Genomic DNA, 10,734 nt, shown 5'->3' with positions numbered 1-10,734 from the left:
GTAGCTCCTGCATTTTCAGTAATGGATACAGTTGTTATTTAATAGCAAACTTTACACAAAATAACTGAAAAGAAAAACTTTCTGAGTATTCTGAGAATGAGCCATGGCACTGGTAGGATGTTGATGCAAGTGTTTATCGAACCTATTGTAATATGTTACTCATGCTACTCATGGAGTCAAATATGAAAAATACTTGTGTGGTTACTATGTGCCAGATGCCATAGTAAGGTGTTGGACATATTAAATGTATATCTCTTCTAGTCCTTTCAGCAATCCTATGAGCTAGGTACTATTACCACCTTCTACTTTACAGAGGATAAAATGTAGACTTAGCTAGATTAAGTAACTTACCCCATGTCTTAAAGTTTTTAAGTGGCTAGTAATTCTATCACACTCAAAAGCTCAAGTAATTGTTCCCCTTCCCTCTAATACAGTATTTACTTGATTCCAATCTACTTTCTGAGATATAGCATGTGTGAGTATGAACTCTCATGAATAAAATAAAACTCTCATCTTTTTTTTTTTACTAAATAAAGTTAGTAAGAAGTTTCCCTTTCAAGCTCTAGAATACTGTCAACATTCATATTCAAACCTATGAATTATGAATCACAAAAGCGATAATAGGTTTTTGTTGTTCTATGTTATTAAGATTTAATTTAGTGTGTCATAAAGAGTGTTCTAAGTGGAATCTTAGATGTATGGAATAATCTTTGAAAAAACAATTCTATGTTCAAATATGTTTGAAAAATTCTGCATGCTTTATCCTCTTATTGGAGTTTTAATAATTTTTTTCAAAAGATTTGAGAAGTCATTCAGTAAAGGAATCTGTTTCACTGTATGTGATTTAAAATATGTTTGGGAATGGAAACATTTTTTTCACATAATACCTTTTAATATCCCAAAGACCCTGTGTTATGGAGAATGTATTTTGGAAAAAGTGACTTAACACCATAGCAATGGTTAGTTTTTTCTTACAGAGAAGGATTGATGCAGAGAATAATAACTATAGGCTGTAATTCCCATAGGAAGATTATGCTTGGGAATAAATCGGGCATACTGTAGCACCCTCTCTTTACTGGCATGAATTTCTCCTAGTATGAAGAGGCATAATTATAAGCTATCTTCCATTGTGGTCACAGAACATATTTTATATAATTTTAACCCTTTTAAATTCATTGAGATGCACTTTATAGTCTCACATATGGTTTACCTTGGAGAATGCTCCTTGTGCACTTGAGAAGAATGTGTATTCTGCTGTTGTTGGATGAAGTATTCTGTAGATGTCTGTTAAGTCTAGTTGGTTTGAGTGTTGTTCAGGTCTTCTATTTCATTATTGATCATCTTTCTAGTTGTTCTATCCATTATTGAAAATGAGACATTGAAATCTATAGCTAGTGTTGTCTCTTTCTCCCTTCATGTATATTAGGTTTTGTTTCATATATTTTGGGTTCTGTTGTTAGGTGCATATGTGTGTATAATTTTTATATCTTCCTGATGGATTGGCCCTTTTATCATCATAAAATATCCTTCTTCATCTCTATTAACAATTTTTATCTTAAAATCTATTTTGTTTGTTATTTGTATAGCCACTCCAGCTCTCTTTTAGTTACTGCTTGGGTTGTATAATGTTTTCGACCCTTTCACCTTCATACTAATTGTCTTTGTATCTAAATTGTGTCTCTTGGCCGGGCGCGGTGGCTCACGCCTGTAATCCTAGCACTCTGGGAGGCCGAGGCGGGTGGATTGCTCAAGGTCAGGAGTTCGAGACCAGCCTGAGCGAGACCCCGTCTCTACTAAAAATAGAAAGAAATTATATGGACAACTAAAAATCTATATAGAAAAAATTAGCCGGGCATAGTGGCGCATGCCTGTAGTCCCAGCTACTCGGGAGGCTGAGGCAGTAGGATCGCTTAAGCCAAGGAGTCTGAGGTTGCTGTGAGCTAAGCTGACGCCACGGCACTCACTCTAGCCTGGGCAACAAAGTGAGACTCTGTCTCAACAAAAAAAAAAAATAAATAAATAAATTGTGTCTCTTATAGACAGCATATAGTTACACCATGTGTTTTTAAAATCCATTCTTCCAAAATCTACCTTTTAAATGGAATGTTTAATTCAGTTCCATCTAACACAATTATATATAAATGAGGATTTATACCTACCATTTGGCTATTTTTAAAATCTTATGTCTTTTATCTCTCTATTTCTGCCTTCTTTTGTGTTAAATAGATATTTTCTGGTGTACTATCTTAATTTCCTTTTTATTTCTTTTGGTATATTTTTGAATTTTTAAGTGGTTTCATATGGATGGAAATTAACATGCTAAGGAATATGAATCTATTTAATAGTAACACCAAATTAATGTCAATAGGACATACAGAAACTTTATCTTCTAGCACAAAAACTAGAAAATGTAGAGGAAATGGACAAATTTCTGGAAACACACAGCCTTCCAAGACTCAATCAGGAAGAAATAGAACTCCTGAACAGACCAATAGCGAGCAGTGAGATTGAAGTAGTAAGGAAAAAAACCTCCCAACAAAAAAACAAAAGCCCTGGACCAGATAGATTCACAGCCAACTTCTACCAGACTTACAAAGAAGAGCTGGTACCCATACTACAGAAATTATTTCACAGTAATGAGAAGGAGGGAATTCTCCCCAACTCATTCTATGAAGCCAATATCACCTTAATATGAAAGCCAGGAAAGGACACAATAAGAAAACTGCAGAGCAACATCCCTTATGAAAATAGATGCAAAAATCCTCAATAAAATACTGGCAAACTGAATTCAATAGGACATCAAAAAAATAATAATAATCCACCAGGACAAAGTAGGCTTCATCCCAAGGATGTACGAATGGTTCAACATACATAAATTAATAAATGTGATTGACTACATAAAGTGAAGCAAAAACAAAGACCATATGATCATCTCAATAGATGCAGAAAAAGCATTTGACAAAATTCAGTACACTTTCATGATAAAGACCCTCAACAGACTAGGCATAGACTGAACATATCTGGAAATTATAAAGGCCATATATGACAAACCCACAGCCAACATCATGCTGAATGGTAAAAAGTTGAAAGCATTTCCCCTAAGAACTGGAAGAAGATAAGGGTGCCTACTGTCACCACATCTATTCAACATAGTGCTGGAAGTCCTAGCCAGAACAATCAGGCAAGAGAAAGAAATAAATGGTATTCAAATTGGAAAAGAGGAGGTCAAACTATTACTTTCTGCTGAAAATATGATATTATATCTACAAAACTCCAAAGACACCACCAAGAGACTCCTGGAAATGATAAATAAATTCAGCAAAGTCTCAGGATATAAAATCAATGTATATAAAACAGTAGCATTTCTATATACCAATAACAGTCAAGCTGAGAGTCAAATCAAAGACTTAATACCTTTCACAATAGCTACAAAGAAAATAAAATACCTAGGACTATACTTAACCAAGGAGGTGAAAGATCTCTACAAAGAGAACTATGAAAAACTGATGAAAGAAATTGCAGATGAAACAAACAAATGGAAAAACACATCATGCTCATGTATCGGTAGAATCCACATTGTTAAAATGTCCATACTATTCAAAGTCATTTACAGATTCAATTTAATCCCCATCAAAATACAAATGTCATACTTCACAGATCTAGAAAAAATAATTTTAAGGTTTTTTTTGGAGCCAGAAAAGAGCCTGAATAGCCAAAGCAATCTTAAGTAAAAAGAACAATTTAGAAGCATCGCATTAGCATAGACTTCAAACTATACTACAGGGCTATTGTAACCAAAACAGCATGATGTTGGTACAAAAATAGAGACATAGATCAATGGAACAAAAAAAAATAGAGATTCCAGGTATAAAACCACCTACTACAACCAACTGATCTTTGACAAAGTGGACAACAACCTACCCTAGGGAAAAGAAGCCCTATTCAATAAATGTTTTCTGGGAAAATTGGATGGTCACATGCAGAAGAATGAATCAGGACCAGTATCCCTCACCAATCACAAATATTATTTCAAGATGGATAGAAGAATTAAATGTAAGACATGAAACCATAAATATTCTAGAGGCAAATGTAGGAAAAACTCTTTTAGATATTGGCCTAGGCAAAGAATTTGTGACTAAGACCCCAATGGCAATTCCAGCAATAGCAAAAATAAATGGGATTTGATTAAACTAAAATGCTTCTGCACAACTAAGGAAATAATTACAGAGCAAATAGACAATGTGCACAGAGTGGAAGAAAATATTCACAAGTTATACACCTGATATGGGGCTAATACCCAGAATCTACAATGAATTCAGGCAAATCAGCAAGAAAAAACAAACAACCCCATTAAAAAGTGGGCAAGAGACATGAACCTAAGTTTTTCAAAATAAGATGGACAAATGGCCAATAAACATATGAAAAAATGCTCAAGGTCACTAATCATCAGGGAAATGCAAATTAAAACCACAATGAGATATCACAATACCCCAGTTAGAATGGCTTTTATTAAAATTCCAAAAACACTAGATGCTGGCATGGATGCAGAGAAAAAGGAACACTTATACATTGTTGGTGGGACTGCAAATTAGTATAACCTGTATGGGAAAAAGTATGCAGATTCCTCAAAGAACTGTTACTGAAAGTTCAGCACTTGTCCCTGAGGCCACATCAGGAGAAAGAGAGCAAGTAGTTTGAGGAGAAGGAAAGAAGAGTTTATTAATTTGCCAGCAAATGAGGAGGCTGGCAGGATCCCATCTCAATGTACCAGAAACCTGCTTCTGAGCAGATGTACAGAATTTTTAAAGGTTCTGATCAATCCCATCTTTGGCTAAGACAATCTCATGACCACCACCCGGATTAATCTCATCTTTGGGTGAGATGATCTCATGACCTCTGCCCAGATTGATCCCATCTCCTGTGGCACAAAGAACAAAGTGCACTCCCCTGACCCTCCTGACCACTGGTCCACTGGTCTGAGGCAGGGATATAGGTCCTAGCTCTTCAAAAGGAGTGGGGGATGTTTTAAAGAGGCATAAAACATTTTCGCCATTTTTTCAAGCCATTTCCTCTGTTACAGACCTAAAATAAACCTACTATTTGATCCATCAATCCTACTACTAGGCATCTACCCAAAGGAAAATGAGTCTTTTTTTTTTTTTTTTTTTTAGCCAAATTAGGAGTCTTTATTAGCTGGCCAGCGACTACTGTCTGCACCGCCAAAGGCACAGAGAGCAGCCTTGAGCCTCTGAAGCAGAAAGTTTTTATCGTGGGTGAAAAGTCACTGGGGCAGAGCAAGCATCATTACAGGGGCAAAAAGCAGAAAAATATGGAATGCTTCACGAATTTGCGTGTCATCCTTGCGCAGGGGCCATGCTAATCTTCTCTGTATCGTTCCAATTTTAGTATATGTGCTGCCGAAGCGAGCACGAGTCTTTTTTTTTTTTTAATCAAAAAGACACCTGCACTCAAATGTTTATTGCAGCACAATTCGCAATTGCATAGATATGGAGTCAACCCAAGCGCCCATCAATTCATGAATGGATTAATAAAATCTGTTATATGTATATCATAAAGTACTACTCAGCCATAAAAAATGATAAATTAATGTCATTTCAACAATTTGGATGGAACTGGAGACTATTTTCTTAAGTGGATCATATAAAATATGGAAAAACAACCACCACATGTACTTGCTATAAAATTGGAACTAACTGATGAACACACATGTGCAAAGAGGAAAGTAAAACAGTGGGAATCAAGTGGGGCAGAGGATGGGGGGAGGGCCAAAAACCTACCTAATGGCTACAATGAACACTATTTGGGTGATGGGCACACTTATAGTTATGACTCAAGCATTAGAAAAGCAATCCATGTAATCAAAATCTTTTTTGAATAAAAAATATTTTAATGTTTTGAATATTAAATTAATATTTTGAATTAAAAAAGCATATACATTAACTTCTACTTTAGTTAACTATGACAGGGAAATTGAATTTTTTAAGTTTATTGGCTATTTCTTTTTTTGTAAATATACTATTTAAGACATATTTTCATTGTTCTTTTATGATATTCACATTTTTATTGATATGTAAGAAATATTTATATATTAACTATAAAAATGCTTTGTGATATGGCATGCAAATGTTTTTCAGGTGTATTGTTTGTCTTAATTCTGTATACAATTATTTGGCTTAAAGAAGTTTTTATTTTATGTAATCAAATCTATCACTTCCTTCTTTTATGGTTTCTACTTTGCTGTATCATGTAGTAAGTCATCTTAATACCAGAGGTATAGGAATAGCCACCTATATTTTCTTCTACTTCTTTCAGGAGCTCACCTTTTACATTTAAATTATTGATTCATTTACATTTTATTTTGTTGTGAGAAAAAGACCTAACTTCTTTGTCAGATAATTTAACAGTGTTCAAGACCATTTACTAAATCATCCATTCCTTTTCCACTGGGGGGAAAAAAACCAAAACCTATGCTTCTACATATATTTATTCCCTACCTCCTACTTTGTGCTTTTATTATCATAAAAATTATATTTATATAAATTTTGTGCATGTGAAACTTACTTGGAGTTACTTCTTCATGTCATGGTCTTTTCAATTAGATAAGAGAAAGAGTTACCAACAAAACTGCATTTATACTGTCTTTTATATTTACCCAGCAAGTTAACATTACCAATATTCTTTATGTGTTTTAACATACATTTGAGCTGCTCTTCTATGTCTTTTCATTTCTGCTAAAGGACTCCCTTTAATATTTTTTTTTTGTAGGGCAGGTTTGGTAACAGTAAATGTTAGGTACATAGTAGGGGGTCTCCAGTTCTCCTAAGGGCAAAAGTGAGTGCTCTGCCTTAGTGATGCCTCAAGGAATTGCCACACCTGGAAAAGAAGGACAAGGGTGGGTGCTCAGCTGTGGTGCTGCCCGACCTTGGTCCTGTCCTGAACAATTGCCCCCCCTGGGGGAAGGCAGAACACCCTGCCAATCTGCAAAAGAATGCAGGGAATTCCCCAGCCTGTGTGGGGCAGACAGCCCAGGAATCATAGGGTCTGAAAAATGACCTAGAGTAACCTAAGGCTAATTATCATGTCATTAACTGTCCATCAAAGTGATTCAATGGTGACCTTTGAACCACAAGGAGGGCCCAATCCAGATAACATAAAACAGGATCCCAGACCATAACCAGAGCCTCTTGTTACAACAGGGGGCCCGTTTGTCATCTGTGGTTAATGTATCTCATTCTTGCTCTGTAAACCTATGTTGTTCTTTCTCAATAAACTTTGTTTTGTACTTACCTTGCTTTTGGTGTGTCTGGTATTCTTTGGCCAAGAGCACACCAAGAACTGATAGCAGACTGCCAACCTGACAATAAATTCTCACAGTTTTTGTTTATCCAAGAATGTCTTAATTTTTCCTTCATTTTTGAAGGATAGTTTCGTTAGATATGGAATTTGTGGTTGACAGTTTTTGATTTAAGCAGTTTGACTATATCACCCCACTGCCATCTGGATTTAGTGTTTCCAATGAGAAATTGGCTGCTAATCTTAATGAGCATCACTTATATGTGATAAGTTGGTTCAATCTTGCTACTTTCAAGATTTTTTTCTTTTTCTTTAGGTGGTTTTATTTTCATGTGTCTATGTGTGGATCTCTGAGATTATCCTATTTGGAATTTGTTAAGCTTCTAGGATGTTAGATTAATGTTTTTCATCAAATTTGGAAAGTTTTATGCCATTGTTTCTTTAAAAGTTGTTTCTGCCACTTGTCTCCTTTCCTTCTGGGACTCTACTCATGCATATTTTGGTATTCCACTGGGCTCTTAGGCTCTGATCATTTTTCTTCATTATTTTTTCTTTCTTCTCCTCAGACTGGATAATTTTAATTGATCTATCTTCAAGAATTCTGATTCTTTCATCTGCCTTCTGAAATCTGATATTGAGATCTTTACTAAATTTTTCATTTTAGTTACTGTGCTTTACAACTCCAGAATTTCTATTAGGATCAATTTTATAATATATATTTCTTTATTTAAATTCTGCTTTTGTTGAGACATCATTCTAATATTTTCCTTTAGTTCCCTAGAGATGGTTACTTTTAGTTCTTTGGCCATACACAAAATGGCTGGCTTAGAATTTTTGTCTAGTAAGTCCAATGTCTGGGCTCCCTCAAGGACAGGTTTTGTTGATTGCATTTTTTTCTTGTGCACTGGTCATTTTTTTGTTTCTTTACAAGTCATGTATTTTTTATTGAAAATTAGACATTTAAAATAACATAATTTAGCAACTCTGGATATCAGGTTTGTTATTTTTGCTATTAGCTGTTGTTGTTTGCTTGCTTAGTTACCTTTCTAAACTAATTTTTTTAGTTTGTTTTCTTTGCTGTCTGTGGTGGCCACTGAAGTCTCTGCTTTGTTAGCCTAGTGGTCAGCAAATTATTGTACCAAGAGTTCCTTAAATGTCTGCAACATATAAGCTTCTCAGTCTTTGTCAAGGAGCTCTGTATATTTTGTTCAGTCATGACTTCAACCCTCAGCTAGGCAGTTGAGAAGTCTGCTTTAGTCTTCATTTCCTGACTTTGCAAAGACTCAGTATCAGATAGTGGTGAAAAATAGGGTCTTCTCAGATCTCTGCTAAGCATGTGCACAGCCCTACACACATGGACTTCTATAGCCCCAGGAAAATGTCATAACTTTTCAAAGTTCTTATGCACATCTCATTCAAAAGCTTTACCTTTTAAGCTTTTTGGATAGCCTATTATTTGTTCCAACTGGTATAATATGTCCTAGGCAGCCACAACATTAAATAATTTTTGCAATTGTTTTTGACATAATCCCCTGGAGAAATGGACTTCATACTTGGTAAGCTCCTAAAATGAAGACAACTTTGTGAGTAGCATCTTTGAAGGAATAATCAACAGGTCAAATAATGATAATTCTCTGGGAATGGGGCTTAAAACAATCTTTGACTCCATATTACCTCCTCCAGTGCCTGACAGGCTGATAGTTTTCACCATGATTGTGAAGTGTTAGTTTCAAAGGTAATGCTGATATGGGAAGTGACATATTACAGTAGAGTAAATTAAAACACCACAAAGCTTGTTCTTACTGAGATTCAGTTGTTTATCTCCAATAAATGCTTCAAGCATTTGTTGTAAGTCTTTGATTAATTGCCAGAGTTCTGAGAAAGTTGATTTGACAATATTTTGCCAGTGTTTTCATTGTTTTATGAAGGTGATTGTTTTGGAGGTTTATATACTGTCATTTTCTCTGATGTCACCTTACCATATGATATTTACCTCTTAGGCCTATTAGTATATGCAACTGAGATGACTGGCAGTACATTGTGTGAGAATGCTTTGTGGCTTTTTAAATTTGCCTAGTGTTCTTTTTACATGGGTATGAAACAAAGAATTGTCATTGGGCTGTTTGTTAACTATAGAATAAATAATCATTTGTTTATTTGAATTTTGCAAGTTAGAATCAAACACTGAGGATCTTTTATAAACTAAAATTAAAATGACATGATTTTTATTACCATAACCTCTTACCATGAGACTGGGTTCCTAAGACTAGGTACTCACATGTGCAGAATTTAGATTTTTAAGGCTTATAATATAAAGTGCCAAGAACTGATTATGGGAACATTATGCTCTAATTACCCCAAGATGATTTATTCAAGTTAGTGATATACCCATATATAGCATCTATAAATCAACAGACAATTGAATGGATAAAATTTGTTCTGTGTATAATCTATAAAAGAAGGGAGAAGTGACTTTTTAACATTATAATACAAAAGGACCCTGGTATCACTTTTAGACTGATAATTCTACTATGTATTCAACTATAATTTTCTGAATTATGAGAAAAATAAATAAAATAAAATTCCATATTTGGGAAATTTTATAAAGATTGAATTTGAATGTAACAAAAATAATTTTAAAGATGTTAATAACTGCTTGTGGGTGAAAGGACTAATGGCTCTCTCCCATAAAGTGTAAACAAAAAATCCTAGGTAATCAGAAGTGTAAAATTTACTTACAGTGGAAAACAGAACTGACACTTCATCTTACTTGATGAGCACAGAAAAACAAAGGCATGGATCTCCAAAGAAACTGATACTTAAGCTATACATATAATTTTTTAAAGATTAGACCATTATTGTTTACCAAAAATAATATCATTAAAAATGAATACAACCTTAAAAGAGAAGTGGCCATATTTCTTACCTAGCTGAGGACTTAACGAAAAAAAAAGCTTACCATCAATATTTTTTTTCCTGTTGTAACACCACACATTGCAGTGTTACAAATAGGATTAAAGTATCCTGTATTGATTGCTTTTTTTTTTCCAAGATTCATGTTTAGTGAGTGATATACAAGTTACCCATTCCTTCCATTGTGCTCCTAGAATCAAGTAAAGTGAGTATATGAGTTATGAAAATAAAACTTTGTAAATAAAAAATAATTAAATACATGATAGCTGTGAAAATTATTTATATATTAAAATAGAAGTTTTATTGGCAATGTAATGGAAAAATTTGCCATTATTAGAGAAGTTTGTAGAGAAACATTCACATTTATACTTAAACAATGAGTACCAGGAAGTATTGCATGGTCAGAAGATGTTTTTCTTCTGTGGCCAACCTTCCCCTATCTGGACCCTTTCATTTCCTTATTAGCACCCTCTCTATTCCTCCAGGGTTTTCAAATTGATTCCTTGC

At 34.4% G+C, this 10,734-nt stretch overlaps 1 non-coding gene across 1 annotated transcript; it reads right to left on the bottom strand.

Annotated features, from left to right (window-relative positions):
- Window positions 1–5,323: 5,323 nt before the first annotated feature.
- Window positions 5,324–5,430, bottom strand: LOC138379222 (U6 spliceosomal RNA). The gene has a single exon (XR_011232006.1). It is a non-coding gene; the product is annotated as a U6 spliceosomal RNA (small nuclear RNA).
- Window positions 5,431–10,734: the final 5,304 nt, after the last annotated feature.

This window comes from Eulemur rufifrons, chromosome 30 (assembly GCF_041146395.1).
Source record: "Eulemur rufifrons isolate Redbay chromosome 30, OSU_ERuf_1, whole genome shotgun sequence".
In the NCBI taxonomy this organism is placed as follows: domain Eukaryota; kingdom Metazoa; phylum Chordata; class Mammalia; order Primates; family Lemuridae; genus Eulemur; species Eulemur rufifrons.
The sequence above is the reverse complement of the archived record's forward strand: the minus strand, read 5'-3'. Positions and strand labels throughout refer to the sequence as shown.